The sequence below is a fragment of the Rattus norvegicus genome, chromosome 2, assembly GCF_036323735.1.
Source record: "Rattus norvegicus strain BN/NHsdMcwi chromosome 2, GRCr8, whole genome shotgun sequence".
In the NCBI taxonomy this organism is placed as follows: Eukaryota; Metazoa; Chordata; class Mammalia; order Rodentia; family Muridae; genus Rattus; species Rattus norvegicus.
In genome coordinates, this window is record NC_086020.1 from 74,808,010 (window position 1) to 74,828,070 (window position 20,061).

General features: G+C 36.4%; 1 protein-coding gene across 6 annotated transcripts in view; it reads left to right on the forward strand.

Annotated features, from left to right (window-relative positions):
• Positions 1–20,061, forward strand: part of Cdh18 (cadherin 18) — a 1,002,040-nt gene that overhangs the window by 259,329 nt on the left and 722,650 nt on the right. For 2 of the 6 annotated variants that reach the window (XM_039102209.2, XM_039102210.2), the window contains exon 1: positions 6,473–6,590. The exons of the other annotated variants lie outside the window; for them this stretch is intronic. The gene's annotated coding sequence lies outside the window, so the exon portion shown is untranslated. Of the gene's footprint in view, positions 1–6,472; positions 6,591–20,061 lie in introns of those variants that run through there. 6 annotated transcript variants of the gene reach the window in all.

The window sequence follows — 20,061 nt, forward strand, 5'->3', positions numbered from 1 at the left end:
TATGAATTGTCCTTCCCTATCTATATTCTTTAATTTTGGTTGAAAGTCTACTAGATATTAGAATGGCTATTCTAGCTTGTTTCTTGAGTTGATTTACTTGGAAAATTTTTCTCAGCCCTTCACTTTCTAGTAATAGTAACTTTTTTGGTCAGATGTATTGCAGAAGAATTATGGACCCTGGTTTTGTTGTAATTCTGTTAGCCTGTGTCTTTTTATTGAGAAATTGAAAGATATTAACAATGGGTGTTTGTTATTTTCTGTTATTTGGACTCTGTGTGTGTGTGTGTGTGTGTGTGTGTGTGTGTGTGTGTGTGTGTGCGTATGCTTTCCTTGTTTTCATGTTTTCTTGGATGTAGTCATCCTGTTTGAATTGGAGATTTCCTTCTACAGGGCTCAATTTGTGGATAAATACTGTTTGACTTTAAATTTGTCTTAAAATATCTTGTTTTTTCCATCGATGTTAATTTAAAGTTATTCTGGATATAGTAGTCCTGGTTGGCACCTGTGGTTTTTTAAGAGTTTACAAGATATCTGTCCAGGCCTTTCTACCTTTTAGTGTCTCTATTTAAAAGCTGGGTGAAATTTCTGTTAGGTCTGTCTTTGTATGTCACCTGTTCTTTTTCCCTTTACTGTTTTTAATATCCTTTTTTGTTTTGTTGATTTTGCATTTTGATTACTATGTGCCAGGAAGATTTTCTTTTCTGATCTAGTCTAATTGCCCTACAAGCCTCTTGTTGGTTTATAAGCTTCTCTTTCTTCAGTTTGGGAAGGTATTCTTCTAGGATTTTTTGAGAATATTTTCTGTGACTTGGAGCTGTGACTCTTGACCTTTTTCTATTGCAAATATTCTAGGTTAGGTCTTTTCATGATATCCCAGATTTCGTGGACATTTTGTTTCAAGTATTTTTTAGATGTAAAATTTTATTTGACTGATGTATCAAGTTCTTCTATTGTATCTTCTAAGCCTGAGATTTTTCTCTTTCTTATGCTGTTTTCTGTTGGTGATGCTTACAGTTGTTGTTTCTGTTCTCTTCCCTAGCTTTTCAGTGTTCAGGATTTCCTCACTTTGTGTTTTTTCATTTCTTCTATTTCTACTTTTCAGGTCTTATAGACTTTTATTTATTATTTCCCCCGTTTAATTGTATTTCTTGTATGTTTTGAAGAGATTTGTTTGTCTTTTCTTTGGACAGGAAACTGGGAAGTAGGATATGAAATGTAAATAAAATAACCAGATAAAAATAAAATTAAAAGACATACCTGTTTGACTGTATTTTCCTTTATTTATTTAAGGTATTCATTCATTTCATCTTTAAAGGCCCCTATCATCCTTATAAAATTAGATACAATGTCATTTTCTTGTGTTTTGTTTGTGTTAGGACATGCAAGGCTTTTTGTAGTAGGGTAGCTGAGCTCTGGAATTGTCATGTTGCCCTGGCTTTTGTTGATTGTGTTCTTTTGAGAATCTTTGTTATGTGGCTAGTTTTCATCTCTCAGTGTTTTTGTTACAGTAAATATTGATAGGGTAAATGAACCTCAATCATCCTGATGTGGTAAGCCTCTGATGGGTAGCTTTGTACTTTATGGTTCCAAACATGTAAGTCTGTATGGTTCTGTATTTGACAGTCTGAATGTTTTAGAAGCCAAAAGTCAGATGAAGGTGTGCAGACAGGGGACAGGAGAATGGAGATTCCCCCTGCAGTAACAGCGTGATCAAGGTAGCTTGGCTTGGCCCAGAGGACCCAGAGAGCAGGGAACATGTGTTGGAGAAGGGAAGTTTACCTGTATGGTTCAGAAGGCAGAGGTCTGATGAAGGTGAAAGAGAGATGGTGTGAGAATGGAGGTTCCCGTGGTATAGCAGGCTGCTCATGGCAGCTTGTCTTGGCCAACGGGGCTCAGGAAGCAGGGAAGATGAATGAGTGAAGGCAAGCTTACTTGTATGGCTCACCATCTGTAGATCTGATGAACGGGGTGAGGGGAGAGGTGGCAGGTACTTTTATCAAGGCAATAACATTTCACGGATAGTGGGCTGTAAAAGTGACTTTTATTGCCCTGATGTAATAGTCATCTCTGGGGTTTAATGATGAATAAGCACACTTCCCCTTTTTTCCTGTACTCTTGCTGGCTGCTTCAATTCAGGTATTCTGCCTCAAACTCCTTTCAAACTCCTTTCTAAACGGACTGTTTAAGTCTGGCATCTCTTGCCATCTCTATTGAATTGTTCTCCCTGAGCTCACACTAACTGTAGAAATTTGTTCTAAACTTTTAGCTCCTTCCTATTCTCTGGCTTCAACTACCTCTACTCAACTGTACTGAACTGTGCAGACTCACAAATGAACGCAACTCCACTGCACTGCACTCACTGCACAAACTCCTAACTGACTGACTTTCTCTCCCTGCTGTTCTCTTAATTTTTATTTTTTTTATTTTTTATTTTTTCATCTTTATTAACTTCGGTATTTCTTATTTACATTTCAATTGTTATTCCCTTTCCCGGTTTCTGGGCCAACATACTCCAAACACCCACCCTCCCCTTCCAAATGGGTGTTCCCCTCCCCATCCTCCCAATTACCATCCTCCCCCCAAAAATCACGTTCACTGGGGGTACATTCTTGGCAGGACCAAGGGCTTCCCCTTTCACTGGTGATCTTACTAGGCTATTCATTGCTACCTATGAAGTTGGAGCCCAGGGTCAGTCCATGTAAAGTCTTTGGGTAGTGGCTTAGTCCCTGGAAGCTCTGGTTTGTTGGCGTTGTTGTTCATATGGGGTCTCGATCCCCTTCAAGCTCTTCCAGTCCTTCCTCTGATTCCTTCAACTGGGGTCCTGTTTCAGTTCAGTGGTTTGCTGCTGGCATTCGCCTATGTATTTGCTGTATTCTGGCTGTGTCTCTAAGGACAGATCTACATACGGTTCCTGTCAGCCTGCACTTTTTTGCTTCATCCATCTTGTCTAGTTGGGTGGCTGTATATGTATGGGCCACATGTGGGGCAGGCTGTGAATGGGTGTTCCTTCTATGTCTGTTTTAAACTTTGCCTCCTATTCCCTGCCAAGGGTTTTCTTGTTCCTCTTTTAAAGAAGGAGTGAAGCATTCGCATTTTGGTCATCTGTCTTGAGTTTCATGTGTTCTGTGCATCTAGGGTAATTCGAACATTTGGGCTAATATCCACTTATCAATGATTGCATTCCATGTGTCTTTTTCTGTGATTGGGTTACCTCACTCAGGATGATATTTACTAGTTCCATTAACTTGCCTGTGTTCTTCTTGTAAGAGAGTGTGCATGTCCTATCTCTGACACATTTTTTCAATATTTTCTCTGATTCATGACTTTGTCTGATCTTCAATTAGACATCACTTTCAAACATTTCTACCTCCTTCTGTAAACTGACCTTGTACAGCCTTTAATCCAGCAACAAGACTACTCTGCTGGGATATCAAAAAACATTCAATATACCTTTAATTCCATACAATGTAGGTAATCTTGGATTAATATTCCTCTATAGTTATGCATCATCCACTTACTCCATTATACTCTAGCCAGGTATGCACATCCTCCAACATTCATAAACTTTCTAAGGCTTTCCAAACAGCGTCACCAATTGAGAGCTAAGTATTCGAATGCCTAAGAATATAAATGACATCTCATTCAAACTACTGTACCAATAGGCATTCTTCCTTTTATCTATGAGAGCATTTAAGCAAAACAGAAAATTAAAGAATTATATAGATTATAACCATATGTTTTGTATGCGAATTGATTGCATTATGACTGTGTACAGACCCTAAATACAGTGGTTTGATGATAAATTTGAATGTCAATTTTTATATTTTCTGGAAAGATCCTATAGCAATTTCCTGATAACTGGAATCATAAAGTGGAGTAATTTAATGTTAATTCAAGAGAAAAAACCCATATGAAATTTCATATATCATGGAAAGGCATAAGAAATTCAAACTGATCTGGTAAAGAAGGTGGTATTTTGAGGGAAAAACTATAAATCTTTGTTTTCTTCTTAGGTAGAGCTAGGTTAATGCACAAGTGAACTATGAATAAGAAATGTCAATATTTCTAATTTCAATGTGTAAAAAAATTCTCTGAAGTATCATGATAAATGTTGATTTCCTGGAAGATAATCTATGTGGTAAATTTAGATTATAATTTCATTGACTTCTAATAGAGGTTACACAAGGAAAATAACTAATACTACAGAAAAAACATTGCGTGTTTATTATATGACTTCAATTGCAAAGTACATTATTTACATTGAACATGATGGCTTCTCAAAATGCGTGTTGAAACCTAAATTTAAAAAATGTTTTTATATAAATACTACTGTTACTATTAATTTATAGCCTAGCTGTTGTCAAAATTCTTTTATACTAGTAAATTAATGTCAAAAAAGCTGCATTCCTCAGAGTGGTTTTGGGGTGAAGGATAATAAGCAAAGTGAGAAACAGTAATTTATTATGTAATGTTCTAGGAGTCATGTACTTTCTACCATTCTTTCGACAGTAACAGTAAAAAAAAAGGCATTAAAAAATTAATACTTATTGAATTTCAAAGCAATGTTAGATAAAGTATATAAACATTCAATGAGTTTCATCAAAACTAAAACTGAAAATAATATAAGACTGTTCTTCTAAGTATCTGAAGTTCATTTGAGACTTTTTAATTGGATATTTTTATTTACATTTCAAATGTTATTCCCTTTCCCAGTTTCCCATCCATAAACCCCCATCCCATATCCTTCTCTATTCTTCTATAAGAGTGTTCTCCTCCTCATTTGAGATTTTGTAAATATTGAAATCTCTAATTTTCCTTTCTGACCCATAAATAGCAATTATTAACTGTTCTTTTTAATTTCAGTTGTTTTGAATCACATTAAGTGCATTATAAATTGTGTATATTTAACATTCTATATTGAGAACTTCTAATATATGCCCATCCCTGAAACATTTAAGTCCATCAGGAAAATGAACATTCTGTATACTCATTAATTAATAGTAATTTGATGGCTTATTTTATCTATTACTTGAAATTAAAATATTAAAGTCAAGATGTTCAGAAGGCATTGTAATAAAAGAAAAGGTGCCTTCAGGGAAACATCCACTCAGCCTAAACTTCTATCTTTTTATCAGGGCTCACCATTTTGTATTGAATAAAAACCAGTTGGTGTCTCTTCAAAAAAAAAAAAAAAAGCTTTAAATAGTTAAGAGACATTCTGCTTCCAGATAGGAACAACAAACGAAAGCTGATGCACATATGGGTCAAGGAGAATAATGTCTGTCACAAGTTGGTGGCCAAACATGGCACTGTTGTCCACATGGTGCTTGCATTAGAGCTATGAAGTATATAAATAATGGGATTCTGGAATTCCCGCTCCCCAGTTTCAGAGAGCTCATGAGGCCAAGTTTTTGGCAGTTGAGTCTCTGAGTGGAAAGCCTGAGAAGAAATTACATGAAACTCTGAAAGCAAAGTCTGAGTTGTACTTGAGACTTCTAGACATTGGTGATGCCAGAGCTATTGAATATCTGCCAAAGAGAACTTCACAGAGATAATTGAACCAGTTGGTAAAAGAGCTGCATATGAGAGAAAGCATAGTTAGAAAGCCAGAAGCATCTAAGTCCTTCAACACTAGACATGAAACTGTAGGATTTGGTGTGTATCCTGCTGGAGTTCTGTCTTGCTTTGATTCAGGATTTCCTTAGGATATCCTCCATTGTTTCTGTAAAATTATTAAAATTTTTTTTGTCTTTCATCCCACACTAGGTCTGGCACCATAGTAACCCATGACATCTGTTGGACTTTTTCTTCTCAGTCAGCAAAGCATCTCGTCTCACCTGCTTTGCTCTATCCCATATCACACTGCTGATGGCTACTTCCTGAGCATGGCAACAATCTCTCTACCCATCTAGTTGCCAAGGCAGGTAGCCAGCATGCCACACATACACATGTCTCCAGCTACCATATACACTCTTGAATTCAATTAAATCGCCACAAGAAAGAACACACAACACAATAACCTCTGATCCAATTGATAAGATATAATTGCCCACCTAAACATACAAAGCCCTTAAGAATTTTCATAACAACCTGAAAATGTGCAGGGAGGAATCTTAACCTCTGCTTCCATGTTTTCTCGGCTGCTCTCCTCTTGCTCCAGCCTCCTCCTAGTCTCTAAAACTTTTCTCCTGCCCATCCTTCCTTCTCGTCCAAATGACAGGCCTTGTTCTATCTTGCGCCTGCATCCACCTCATAGTGACATCATCCTACACTCCATTATCCTTTTGGAATAGTACTGGGTATTTTATACCACTGTATGGTGGAACTACCTAATTTTGATTTTGGATTTTACAGGTACAAAAGATATCCCTTTGAGTCTCAGAGGAAACTGCATTTTAAATAGTGTTGACACTGTAAAAGATGATGGGGACTTTTGAAGTGAGACTAAATGTATTTTGCATTAGGATGTGCCCTGCAGCCTACCAACCATGGATTTGGATGTGGAATTCTGAGTGAGAATGTCCTCCAGAGACTCTTGACATTTGAATACTTGGTCCCCAGTTGTGGAAATATTTGAATAGGCTTAGAAGGTATGAATTTGACTGAGGAAGTGTTTCCCAGGGGGTGCGCTTTAAACTTTTAAAACAACTCACAATTACCTGTTTGTTCTCTGCTCCCTGCTTTTGCTTCAGGATGTGTGTTCTCAGCCATCTAAGGATTTCTGGAATACTTATAGCTATGGAACACTGCTGGGATGGTAAAAGTCTCTTTTCTCAGTTGAGCTGGAAGTCTAACAAACTCTCCTTTTTAAAAGTTGTTTTGGTCATGGTATTTTGTCACTATAGAAAAGTAACTGTAATAGTCTGCATCTCCTATGAAAGCAAGCTTCTTTTATGAGGAATCAGAGCCACACTTATCTGTGAGTAATCATGATAATTATTAAGTACCCAGATAAATTCATTGGTTGTTATGGTTCTTCTTAAAGGTCAGAGTTTAGTTCTGAGAACTCAGAGCTAGTGGCTCTTATGGTATCCTGGAGCTGCCTCTCACCTCTAAGGGTACATGCACTCATGTCCACATTTCCCCATATAGATGCGCATACCTAAACATAAGAAAGCAAAGAAGTGCAGGCAGACAGGAGCCGGATGTAGATCTCTCCTGAGAGACACAGCCAGAATACAGCAAATACAGAGGTGAATGCCAGCAGCAAACCACTGAACTGAGAACAGGACACCGTTGAAGGAATCAGAGAAAGAACTGGAAAGCTTGAAGGGGCTCAAGACACCATATGAACAACAATGCCAAGCAACCAGAGCTTCCAGGGACTAAGCCACTACCTAAAGGCTATACATGGACTGACCCTGGACTCTGACCTCATAGGTAGCATTGAATATCCTAGTAAGAGCACCAGTGGAAGGGGAAGCCCTGGGTCCTGCTAAGACTGAACCCCCAGTGAACATGATTGTTGGGGAGAGAGTGGCAATGGGGGGAGGATGGGGAGGGGAACACCCATAAAGAAGGGGAAGGGGAGGGGCTAGGGGGATGTTGGCCCGTAAACCAGGAAAGGGAATAACACTCGAAAAGTAAATAGGAAACACTCAAGTTAATAAAAAAAAAGAAAACATAAAAAATAAACCTTAAAAAGAGATGGTAGTCACTAAAGGGACTAATAATAATAAATGTATTATAGATTTATTCTTCTCTGTATGTAACAATGATGATTAAATAAAAAGAGCTTTGTGAGGGAGCAAATAGGTCAGTGGAAGGATTGGAAAGAGATAGGATCAAATAATAATTTCAATATATATATTAGTTCTGAGAACTCAGAGCTAGCATTGATATATGTATGATATATATATATATCATACCAGGCATGGGTAGTTGATTAGTTTTATAGTGCTCATAAATGCCCTCATATGGAGTGTACATTCTGTCCCATGAGACTGCTGTTCATTGCTGCAAAGATACGTGTCTCCATTCCACCTTTGGGGATATCTTACTATGTTTCTAATTGCTTTACTTCTCAGTTATAATTTCTATTGCTAGAACAAAGTGCCATAAACAACGAGCAGGTTGGAGGAAAAAAGAGGAGGGGATTTACTTACACTTATCATTAAGGGAGTGAGAATGGAAACTCAAACAGGGCAGGAACAGTAAGCAAGAAATGATGCATAGGCAATAAAGGAGCGCTGTTTTGCTTCCTGGCTCCTCATGGTTTGCTAATCCTGCTTCCTTACAGAGCTCAGATTCATCAGTCCATGGATGGCAGCACCTACAATGGGCCGAGCCACTCCACCATCATTCACTAAATTGAACTGAGCTCAGGGACCCCAATGGAGGAGTTAGAGAAAGGACTGAAGGAGCTGAAGGGATTTGCTTCCATGGGAAGAACAACAATATCAACCAACCAGGACCCACCCCGCCCCCCAGCTCCCTGGGACTAAACCAAGAAACAAAGAGCACACATGCAGCGACCCATGGCTCTAGCTGCATACATAGCAAAGGTTGGCCTTGTCCAGCATCAATGGGAGGAAAAAGCCCTTGGTCTGGTGACAACTCATTTCCCCAGTGTAGGGGAATGCCAGGGAGTTGAGGTGGGAGGGCGTGGCTAGGAGTGGGGACATCCTCATACAAGCAGGAGGAGGGGGAGGGGTATGGAGGAGGGGGAAAAGAGGATAACATTTGAATTGTAAATACAAAAATTTCCAAGAAAACTAAATTTTTTAAAAATCTCCGAAGAGAAGAAAAGTCCAGTTCCAAAAAAATCCACAATGCAAATTGATAAAATAGACTCTAAATAAATAAAAAAGAAAATGCCTTATAACTGGATCTTATTTTTTATATTAATATTTTAAATATGTTGATCTGTATAAAATTTATTGTTCAAACTAAAGTCATTTGATTTTTGTTTTTTATTGTAATTTTTTATTTACATTTCAAATGTTATCCCCTTTCCTAGTTTCCTATCCATAATACCCTATCCTCTCCTCTTCCCCTTCTTCTATGAGGGTGTACCCCCCCCACTCATCCACCAACCCCTTCCTGCCTACCTACCCTAACATTCTTTTATACTGGGGGGGGGGTCCAGCCTCGGCAGGACCAAGAGCTTCTCCTCCCATTTTTGCTCAACAAGGTCATCCTCTGCTACATATGCAGCTGAAGCCATGTGTCTGCCCATGTGTACTATTTGGGTGATGTTTTAGTCCCTGGTAGCAACAGCAGCTAGATCTTAAGAAGGCATTTTCTCAGGTGTGGTTTCCTCTATTCAGATAACTTTTGTTTGTGTCAAATTGACATAAGCCTAGTCAGCACAATAGGCCTTACAGCAAAGTAAGACTATTCATCATTTTTCTCTGTTGGAAACTTGCATAGCCCTTTCTGGCAGTATGAAAGATAGTCTTCAGGGAAGCAATTATAAGCCAGTTCGAGCTCAAATCATCTGAGTTTTGTCATGAGTTTGTGGTGTTTTCAAAACAAAGAATTACTTAGAATTGTGGGAGGCACCAAAAGGCAATGAGAATACTCTATATTAATTTTGAAGTGTCTGGGACACTCCTAACCAAAATCTCCAAAAGAGATTTCTCATTCATTGTACTAGAAATTTTCATTGGCTAGATTATGGCTCTTGTGGGGAGCATTGTCACCTCTAGTGAGTGGTATAATTTCATATCACTCTTTGTTTTCTCTATGTATGTATGTGTATATATATACATATATATATATATATATAATTTCATATGTATGTACTTAATATCTCACAGACCTGTTTCACTGACGGTCTTTGGAGAAGACCTTCACCTAAAAGAGCTATAACACTAAGATCCTTGGAGAAGGCCTTCTCTCCCCTACCTTCTTGGGAACCTCATTCATTACCAGGCAGAAGGGAATCCTGCAAAGCTCTACCCGTTCCTGCCAGCTTCATCATTCCAGACAGAGTGCAGCAGTATCTTGACACCCTGAGAGGAAGTAAGCAGATGACTCAGAATCACAGCTGGACCACAAAAATGCATCCCGTGTATGTTAGTTCATATATACATGTATGTATATATAAACTATATGTTATATACATATATGTGCATATGTTATAGGACTTTATACCTATACATATATCAATTTTACTTTCTGCATTTAGGTTACTTCACTTAATATAATCTCTTCTATTTCTTTTTATTTTTCTATAAATTTCAATTTTTAAACAGCTGAATAATATTCTACAACGTACGTGCACCCCATTTTCATGGCCTATTCATGTCTACCCATCTATGTATTTACCTATCTCTCTACATACCTATATGTAGATGTCTAAAAATCTGTTTACTTACTTGTAATAATTATAATTTTAGGTAAACATGAAGTAATAAGTTTTTAAACATCCTCGGTTTACATATCCTTCTATACTTGTCCATCAACATTGCCTTTTCTACTGTTTTCAGTTAACCACCATAATTTTCATATTCCAATGATCACTGAGTATGTATTCTATGATTTCCATTTCCTCCCCACCCCAAAGTCCATTTTCTTTTCTTTTTTCTATGATTCTTCCATGTTATGTGTTCATTCGAAGATTCAAAGTTATTAGCTATAGATGAGACACAATCTGAATCACGTGTCATTCTGGATTTAGCTTCCTCATTCAAAATAATCCATTCTAGTTCCATTCATTAAGCTGGAAATTTCTCTTTATATAGAGCCAAATAATATTCGACAGTGTATACATCACACTTTCGTGATACATTCAGTTGTTGAAAGATATTTCAGTTGTTTCCACTTCTCAGTTAATGTAATTTGCATGGTAATGGACATACCTGTGAACACACCTGTGCAGTGGGAAGTGTGCACTTTAGGCGTTTATGGAGCAATGGTGGAGCTGGGTCATGTGGCAGATTTAGTTTTACTGTTTTGAGAGTTCTCTACATAGATTTCCAAAGTGGCTACACTGGTTTACACTCTTACTAAGTGTTAGTAAAGTTTTTTATTTTTCCTCACACACTCTCTGCAGCATGTTTCAGGGATTTTTTTTTTTGTTTGTTTGTTTGTTTTTTGTTTTTTTTTTGCTATCTTTCTTTTTCTTTTTTTTTTTTTTATTAACTTGAGTATTTCTTATATACATTTCGAGTGTTATTCCCTTTCCCGGTTTCCAGCCAGAATACAGCAAATATAGAGGCGAATGCCAGCAGCAAACCACTGAACTGAGAATAGGTCCCCTATTGAAGGAATCAGAGAAAGAACTGGAAGAGCTTGAAGGGGCTCGAGACCCCAAAAGTACAACAATGCCAAGCAACCAGAGCTTCCAGGGACTAAGCCACTACCTAAAGACTATACATGGACTGACCCTGGACTCTGACCCCATAGGTAGCAATGAATATCCTAGTCAGAGCACCAGTGGAAGGGGAAGCCCTGGGTCCTGCTAAGACTGAACCCCCAGTGAACTAGTCTATGGGGGGAGGGCGGCAATGGGGGGAGGGTTGGGAGGGGAACACCCATAAGGAAGGGGAGGGGGGAGGGGGATGTTTGCTATCTTTTATGAGAACTGCAGTCTAAAGTCTAAAGTTATTGCAATTTGCATCGCCATTTTTTTCAGACTCTTAAACACATTTTAAAGTATTTATTTTATGTAAAGCGATTGTTAATCTTCTACCCAATGTGAATGACTTTCTCCTATTCTGTGCTTCTTCTTCAACCAATTGATTCTTTCAGGCTGGATAAAAGCTATACAAAGAGCTCTTTCCTGTCAATTCTTGGACTTAATTTTAGGGGAAATGGAAAGGCCTTTCATTCATTTTTTTATTCTTTTCTTTTTTATTGGATATATTTCTTTATTCACATTTCAAATGTTATTCCCTTTCCTGGTTTCCTGTCCATAGCCCGCTATCCCCTCCCCTCCGCTCCCCTTCTTCTATAAGAGTGTTTCTCTCCCCACCCTGCTACATTCCCTTGTGTTGGGGGTCCAACCTTGGCAGGACCAATGGATTCTCCTTTCCCTGGTGCCTAACAAGGCCATCCTCTGCTACATATGCAGTTGGAGCCATGGGTCAGCCCCTGTATAGTCTTCGCATAGTGGTTTAGTTCCTGGAAACTCTGGCTGGCTGGCATTGTTGTTCTTACAGAGTTGCAAGCCCCGTCAGCTCTGTCAGTCCTTTCTCTAATTCCTCCAACAGGGGTCCTCTTCTCAGTTCAGTGATTTGCTGCTAACATTTAGTAAAGGCCTTTTATGTATTAATGTCTTGTAGAATTTTGAATTTCTTTCTAATAGTTTCAGCATTTAAGCTTATATAGTCAGTTCTTTGATAAATTTGACATTAATCGTTGTCAGGGTTGTAGATGTAGATGTAATTTCATTCTTTTCTATGTGGATGTTGAATATGCCAGCAACATTTGTTGAAGACATTGTCTTTTCTGCAATACATGATTTTGGCATCTTCTTTATTCCTAATAGCCTGAAAATGTAAGGTGAAGTCACTGAAAGCAAACAGCAACCTATAAAAGTCACTGATTAGAGAATAGTTTTAGATAAATATGTACGTGATGATAAGCATAGTATATTTCATTTTGTTGTGCTAATAGTCAATCATGATATTTTTGTATTTAAAGTTACTTTATTTTTCTGGCAACATATTTTTCATTGAATGGCCAGTGAAAATATAATCATTGTACAAAACTGACTTAAAGAACTCAAAGGAAAGGGGTTGGGGAATTAGCTCAGTGGTTAGAGCGCTTGCCTAGGAAGTGCAAGGCCCTGGGTTCGGTCCCCAGCTCCGAAAAAAAGAAAAGAACCAAAAAAAAAAAAAAAAACTCAAAGGAAATAAGCTCATAGTTTCATTCAAGGCTTTGTAAAAGACTTAAAATGGAACAGAAATTTAGATTGAAAGAAACCCGTGTGAATATCACCAATATATTTTTCCCATAATGGCATAAAAGGTGTCCAATTAAAATTTCATTATTTTAATTCTTTATCTTTTCATTGAAAAGTGAGTTACTTTCTACAACTATTTTGGAACTGAAACAAACTGACCTGAATTGAACTGAACTGAATTTTTTTAAATTCCCCATCCCTCACTGTTCTTTAAGTTGCTTCTCTTTCCTGTCTTCATGAGAGTTAGATGTATCCTATCTTTGACTCCTTCTGTCAAATCTGTCTCTGATTTGTCACTTTGTCTTCCCCTCCATTGGACATCATTGTTTGGGATTAAAGGTGTGCATTTAAGCCAGAATGATTAAAGGTGTGTAGTAAGAGTGTTTCTGTATTCCAGCCAGATCATAACTTTGATGTGATCTTTTGCTTGATTAAATTTTAATTCCCGTAAAACTTGAAAACTGAACAGACTTCAAATGCATACATACATTCATTTGTTTTCTATGACAGTAATTATCTAAAATGTTGGACCTATTAAATGACATGCAATATACAAACAAATTATTTTTCTCCTATATGTATGATTATACAAATAATTATTTTACATTTTCATCATCTTTTAATGAATCTATTCATATTATTTATTATATATGTATATGCATTTACTTTTTTTCACTATAAGACTTTGTGAGGATTATAATGCTCACTGTGCCACCAGATAAATCATTCGTAGTTTTCTTCTCTGCATACCAAACAGGCATTTGCTTTTCCTAGAAATGACCATCAAGAATCCTAGCAGAGCATAAGAGCTATACATACATTTCCCAGTTTTCCTTATAGAATGTGGAAGGACTATAAGCCCAAATAGATACAGAACTTGAGTTCTATTATTATTTATTTTCATTTTCTTTTTATCTTGCACTTTTTTCCTTACTGATAAAATTCTAAATTTTTAAAGTTAGGCTTAGCATTAATTGGCTAATTTATCCTGTATAACTAGTATTTTAAATTCATTATTTTTGATAACATTTAAAATTGCATGTGTTAATGATATTCTCTGTGATATTTTCATTATAAGCATAAGTTGTAAAATGGGAAAATTAAAACAGTTTTTTTTTCTCCATCACTACTTTTGTCCTCAACAACATTGTCAAACAGAACCAAGATAGACTTTCATTGTTACAATAGATTGCCATCATCTCCTGACAGAAACTAGTGTCTCCAGGGTTGAAGGACTGTACCCTAGAAATTTCTCATGAAAGAAATTTCATATGCAACATTGTTAATGTTTTGGATTTTATGCAAGTATATTCTTGTATGTGGAGAAACAACATAACATCTGAGCTAACTATACAACAACTACAGAAAACATTTTCAATGAGCAAATTCATTCATAAAAAAATTACAGTACTCAGCCTCACACCTCTCTTTCACCATTGTGAATATATACAGATGAGAGTTTTCCTGGTTATTGCTCTGTGAGCCTTTTAGCCAGGACTACTAACTCATTGTTTTTTTTAAACATAATTAGCAATCCCATTAGCTAATGAAGATAATGACCGTTACAATTCTGCCCCAATTTATGGTTTCTCCTTTATCACAATTTAACAACAATGTTGTTAGAGGGTAATAGCAATGCTACAAATGACCCTTACAATAATGAAGAACCATCACCTTGTATTAAGGACTAATGATTATGTTGCATTCTTCATTATATTGTGAGGTGAAATGGGGTAGCTGGTAGCTTTCCAAATCACAAGAGACTTCTTGCTATTGCCACATTCGTAACAATACTACATTGAAAATGACTGCATGAATGAATGTTTGTATTTAGTGATCATTAATTATGGAATGTTACATAGTTAATTACTACATGACAGGTGAGAAGTAATGAAAGAATAATGATCATTAGTTTCCAGTTCATATGAATTGATCAGAGAAGCAAAATCTTTATCTTACATTCCTAAAAATTAATTTTCTTGTTTTAAGTATAAATATATCTAAATATATATGAAATAATCAGAGAAGTTCTCATAATTTTTATATTTATAAAAGTTGCCACTTCTGAATACCAAAGTGGGAATAGAGGTGATTGCCAAAATAATGTGTTTATATCCTTTTATTACTGGTAGATGAGTCAAGAATACATTTATTACAAAGGTTCTTTGAAATGAATATATAAGATGCCAACTTCTATAGAGCAGATAATAGCCATAATACTTCATTAAATTATCACTGATATGCTATCTCATAGTTTAGAGGCTTGTATTCTTTAGCTTTTTCTATTGGGGAAAATTAGTTCTCTGCAGTTGCATTTTTTACATTTTGGTTCCCTAATGTTAGTTGTCACCAGAGACCCAGGTTTCATGTTTGCATAACAAAACTGTTTAACAATGCATATCTTAAATTATCCTATCCTTTTAATAAGGCAGGACTATGACACCTTACATCTGTAAAGCCAGGAGGAGATTAATCTGCTACAAAAGAGCCTGATCTAGCATAATCCAATCACGGATTGACTGTCCATGCTTAAGTCTAGACCACCTTCAAGGGCACACAATTGTTACAGGTCTTATGTAGTAGAACATGGAGTCCTGACATCTTTTTTTATTTGTGTATCAGCTCAGAGACAGTCTCATTAAAAGGGCATTATGTTGTACTTGAAAGTCTAAACCATGGAAATGGGTCTTAGTCAATTGCTGTTTTCTTGTCCTAAAAATGCTAAGCACATGACTGATGTAAGTCACTAATTAGAACTCCAGTAAGTCAGTTTTCTATGGGAAATCTCAAGTAGGAACTAGTTTATTAGAGTGGAAAAAACTGACTTCACAATGACCAGACAATAAAGCTAAATAGTTACAAGCTTCTGGCTTCTGAAAGACAAAAGTAGAAATAAGCATGGAGAAATGGCCAGAGATAGTTCTGAAAGTTGTATGTTATTCACTGGATTTAAAGACCTGAAAAAGTCAGTTACGTTTTTGTTGTTGTTGGCTTTGTTTTGTTTGCTTGTTTGTTTGTTTGTTTGTTTTTTGAGGCAAGGTTTCTCTGTGTAGACCTGGTTTTCCTAGAACTTCCTCTGTACACCAGGATGGCCTTTAATTCAGAGATCTGCTTCTGCTTGCTAAGTGATGGGATTAAAGGCACTGGCAACTATTGGTAAAAAATATGGTAGGTGAAAGGGATTGTTGGCATTTTTAAAGGTTTTGGATCAAAATGGCTAAAAACAGGAATAGTTGGTGAGAGAATAGCCTTGGGTCTGAGTTTTCTGAGGAGAAAATGTAATGTTGGATGAAGGAGTGCCTTCAACTAAAATCTCTAAAATAAGTGGATCCAATTGTTTTCTTATTGGCATTCTTATTGAGAATCAAGCCTAGAATTCTCATCGAATTGGCATGGTTCTTATAAACACTATTAGAATTAACAGCAAAGCATTTTTTTAACTATTGCATTCTGATGCAGTCACATTTTTCTGAGCAACTCATAGAGCCTTTGTTTGGTATTGTGAATGGATAAGATTGTAAATTGAAGAATGAATCGAAATTGAATGAAATTTAGCATTACATGAGTACTTTGAGATGGTGACCTATATAACAATTAAAAATATATTTTTATGTAACACCACATGTGTCTCTGTGTAAAAAGCATTTACATTGTTATTTAGTAAACAACCTAGTAAGAATAAATACTGCTGATATTTTCTTTAAAGTAATTTTAAGATATTAGATATCCAAAAATTGTTGATGTGATGACAAGATAATATGACTTAAGATAAAATGAGATGACATTGTAACATCACTTTACTTTCCTAAGATAAAAGTTAATCCATTGGCCTCCCATTTATCATAAACATGAACAACCCCAAAATTAAAATTAAAAATAAAATGAAAGTGAAATATGTTCTTAATAAGGGAAAAACAATATTACAAATCCTTTCCTTAGGTTTGTTATAACAGGGTTATTTATTATATTCAAATAAATATGTTAATAAGGCAAACAGACTTGCTACTTGGTAATAGCTTCAGGCTAATCATTTTCTAATAAAGAATACTTGCAGATTATTTTTTTCTTGCTACATTTCAGTCCCATTTAGTTAAGATGTTCATTCTGTTGCAGGTCTGAGGGTAGTGTATCCTGTATCCTAGCAGTGGAGCACAGAAAAAAAGGCACCTGCTCTTTGCTTCGTTTCCAGTGGGTTTTTGTTAAGCTCAGCAAAAGACATGTGCCATTCATGAATACAGTCCCCTGAGTTCACAGGTTTCCATTCCATAGAATATGAAGAATAATCCAATTCTTGATGTTCTTGTTTAAGCATTTTTGCTGCTTCTCATACCATATCATTTTTTTTCTAAGAGTTGTGTTTGCCTCATGCACTAGTAACAGTTAACTCTAAGATTTAATTGACAGAGAAACCAATACTTTGTTCTATTAGCTGCTAGAGTTTAAGTAGCCATACAATTTTTAATATTTATTTTTGGCAAAATGGCATTATAAGTCTGTGCAAATGCTATAGGAGTCATAACACTTCGGAGACAGTGTCCTTGAAGACTGAGATCATTTGCTTTCATCTGTTTATAGTGGAGATATGTAGACAAAGAGATAGATAATCAATCATTAAAAGTTTCTTTCTATTGTACATTTGCACTACTTGACGACCCTGTTATACCTGTCTTGGGCATATAAACAAAAGATGCTCCAACATGCAACAAAGACGCATGCTCCACTATGTTCATAGCAGCCTTATTTATAATAACCAGAAGCTGGAAAGAACCCAGATGCCCTTCAACAGAGGAATGGATACAGAAAATGTGGTACATCTACACAATGGAGTACTATTTAGATATCAAAAACCATAACTTCATGAAATTCATAGGCAGATGGATAGAACAAGTAAATATCATCCTGAATGAGGTAACCCGATCACAGAAAAACACACATGATTATGCACTCATTGATAAGTGGCTATTAGCCCAAATGCTTGAATTACCCAAGATGCACAGACCACATGAAACTCAAGAAGGATGACCAAAATGCGGATGCTTTACTCCTTCTTTAAAAGTGGAACGAAAATACCCACAGAAGGGGATAGCGAGGCAAAGTTTAGAACAGAGACTAAAGGAACGCCCATTCAGAGCCTGCCCCACATGTGGCCCATACATATACAGCCACCAAAACTAAATAAGATGGATGGAACTAAGAAGTGCAGGCTGACAGGAACTGAGGTATATGTCTCCTGAGAAACACATTCAGGATATGTCAAATACAGAGGCAAATGCCAGCAGCAAACCACTGAACGGAGAACAAGACTTCCGTTGAAGGAATCAGAGAAAGGACTGAAAGAGCTAAGGGGCTTGAGACCCCATATGAACAACAACTAGCGCCAACCAACCAGAGCATCCAGGGACTAAGCCACTACCCAGATAGTATACAAGGACTAACCCTGGGCTCCAAATTCATAGGTAGCAATGAATTGACTTGTAGGGGCATCAGTGGAAGGGGAAGCCCTTGGTCCTGCCAAGACTTGACCCCAATATACAGGATTGTTTGGGAAGGGGCAGTAATGGGGAGTGGATCAGAAGGAGAACACCCATCTAGAAGGGGAGAGGGAGGGGTTAGGGGGCTGATGGCCTGGAAACCGGGAAAGGGAATAACATTTGAAATGTAAATAAGAAATATCCAATTTAATAAAAATGGAAGAAAAAAGAAAAGAAATAGGAAAGTACAAGGACAGATATAAAAACAGGCCCATCAGAAAACAAAAACAGAAGTGCACTGAAAAATGTATTTTGAGTCCTGCAAGGAAGCCCAGCTACTTAATTCAGAAAAACTATGACACTGGAAAGTTAATTAAAAAATTCTATGACAAAAGCAGACTTAAGCATTATATAATCACAAAGATGACTCTATGTAGGAAAGTAGAAATAATCCTTATCTTAAAGTGAGAACAAAAACTATCCAAGACTACAAAAAGGAAATTATACTACAAAATGAGAACTAAGAAAGTATCATAAACAACAAATTATATGAATTCATGACACATAATAAACAATAGTTGCCAATTGTCCTCCAAGTCGTAGAGTATCACACAGTATACATATCACTATAAAGGCAGCATTAATTGAACTTAGTAGGCCACAAAATCACAATGAGGACAAAAAGGTAGAAGGTGTTCCTAGGACTAAGAAGAGAACATACTTTGTATTTATTCATGAAATATTAATTCCATCCAGTTGCAGCCTCCAAGAAACTTATCTTGTCCTAAAAGACTGACACGATCTCAGTGTGTAATGTTGAATATCCTTACCCAAAACAAATGGATCTAGCAAATTAGCTGGCATCACAATGCTACAATGTGAAAAAATTACATTAAACTACTTTTATCAGGAGAAAAAAAAGTTTCTTTCTTTACACAGTATTTATAGCACATCACATGATATTTTCTACTATTCTTATCTTAGTGAGTAGTGTATTTCCTTTTCCAGACTTGAAAGAACTCCAACATGGCTCTGAACCCTTATTTAGCACTTCAAACTCACAATGCTTTAGCAATTTCCCTACATTCCACTTGTCTGACCTAAGATGTTACCTGTTTTGACATTTTTGTTGAATGAAATTCTCTATCTCATGACCCCTTAAAGTATCATTACATTTTCTAGAGCTACAATAGCCTTATATGCAATATGTATTTGTGTACCTGGCTGGTCTTGTTTTTGTTTCAGTCACCACTCAACTCAGCAGAATTAAATATCATGATTGCAGGTACTTTTGGTTTGTTTCATTACACTGTCAAATCTACAAAATAAACATTTTTTACACTTCGTAAACAGTGAAGGAGTAGTGAATGAATCTATTCTTGTTAGTATATTATGAAAGTATTTGAGGTTGCATGGAAAATAGTTATAATTTTGGAAAATAAAAATCACAAATTGTATTGCATTGACAACTAGGACCATGTCATACTGATATTCTTTTCTAAAAGGTCAAGATGTACTTATAATTCTGGTGTCCTTAGAATCTCTAAAGTATTCATTATCCTCTGAGGTCACACTTGACAGTGATCTTGTAATATTGGTGTTTCAGCACTAGTTATGTAGTCTATCTGAAATTATGTTGTATACATTATGAAATATTAAATAGGTTTTCTTCATTTTTAAAACATCTATTCTCAGGCTGATATATGTATTGATTTACAATACACTATAGTTATAGAA